The following is a 1,644-nucleotide window of genomic DNA, read 5'->3' as shown; positions in this document are numbered from 1 at the left end:
TACACACACACACACACACACATATATATATATATATATATATATATATATACACATATTTAGTTGTTAATGGACCTTTATTTTATTTATATGTGGTGCTGAGTATCGAACCTAGTGCCTCACATGTGCTAGGCAAGCTCTCTACCACTGAACTACAACCTGAATCCAAATGCATTTTTGACTTATGATGTTTTCAACTTACAATGAGCCTGTTGAGATGGAACATCATCTTAAGGCAAGGAGCAGCTATGTATTTAAATTAATTGCTAATCACACTGTTATTGGGTGCATAAATTGCAGAAGATAAAAACAGGAAAATAGGAGTCGTGATGTGTGAAGTTCTCAAGGGAGGAACCACATTAAAATAATTTCATAATGTATGAACATAGCTAACATTTAAAAATATTTTCTATATGCTGGTCAATTGTTTACTCAATTTGATACATTAGCTCATTTATTCTTTACAACAACACACCTAATAAAATAGTCACTATAAATATCCAAATTATATAGATTAGAAGATGCAAGCTGGTTTGTAAGCCTATAAACAAAACCCTATAATATAAATACCATATTTAGCTTATAGATATATTTCTTAAACAAAAGAAGACCAACGCTGTGATATTGACTCCCAAGTTGATAGCAGGAAGTCAAAATTCTATCATTCTTCTGTGCCTCACTTAATAAGTTACTGTATGGAGAAAGAAGATTATCAGGGTTTCAACTATTAAATTCATATTAAAGGTATGAAGAAAGAAGAGATTTGCTCCATCCTTTTAATGAATCTTCCTGTAAGTTCCATATGGATTTCCTCCATAAATCACTCATATAGGACCAAATATACCCATATGTCCCATATGACCATATTGAAGTCTGTGAATTATAGGTTTTAAACTTCATACCAATGTGCTAAACTTAAAATTAGATGCGCTTCATAAGGAAGATGAAAAGAATGGGGACTTGACAATCGTTTAGCAAGGAGATTACAGAAGTAAACTCATATATCTATAGCCAACCGTTTCTCAACAAAGACACCAAACACAGGCATTGGACACAAGACAAACTCTTTAACAAATGGTGCCAAGAAAATTGGATATCCACATGCAGAAGACTGAAATTTGATGTTTCTCACCTGGCACAAAAATCAACTCAAAATGGATTGAAGCGCAAAACCTACAACTCTGAAAATTTGTACTTAAAAAAAAAAATTAAAGTATAATTAAACTGGAAATAGTTAACAGAAAGGTATTTTAAATATTCTAAAATATTTGTAAATTAAATAACAATTATTTCTAAAATGGGTTAGAATGTTGTTGAAAGGAGAAATTAATAGTCCCCTTGACAAGGACGGAAGGGGGCCTCAGGCCTAAAGACACACATAGGGTTAAGACAGAAGTTAAAGCATCTCTACCTACTTGATTGCACTTGCCACCATTTTAATTGTATATTTAAACAATGAGTTTTATTCAGCATTAAAGGAGAATGAGATTATGTCATTTACAGAAAAATGATTGGAACATGAGAGCACTGTTAAGTGAAATTAGCCATACTCAGAAAGTCAAGGGTCTTTTGTTTTCTCTCATACATGGGAACCTGGGGAAAATGGAAAAGAAAGGTAGGGGGTGAGGTTCTCATGGAAATGGA

The 1,644-nt window shown here is 32.7% G+C and overlaps 1 pseudogene; it reads left to right on the top strand.

Annotated features, from left to right (window-relative positions):
- The first annotated feature begins 1,307 nt into the window (after window positions 1-1,307).
- On the top strand, window positions 1,308-1,440 carry LOC114094853 (U6atac minor spliceosomal RNA; annotated as a pseudogene).
- Window positions 1,441-1,644: the final 204 nt, after the last annotated feature.

The sequence above is a fragment of the Marmota flaviventris genome, chromosome 11 (assembly GCF_047511675.1).
Source record: "Marmota flaviventris isolate mMarFla1 chromosome 11, mMarFla1.hap1, whole genome shotgun sequence".
Lineage (NCBI taxonomy): Eukaryota > Metazoa > Chordata > Mammalia > Rodentia > Sciuridae > Marmota > Marmota flaviventris.
This window is presented reverse-complemented; position numbering and strand designations above follow the sequence as displayed.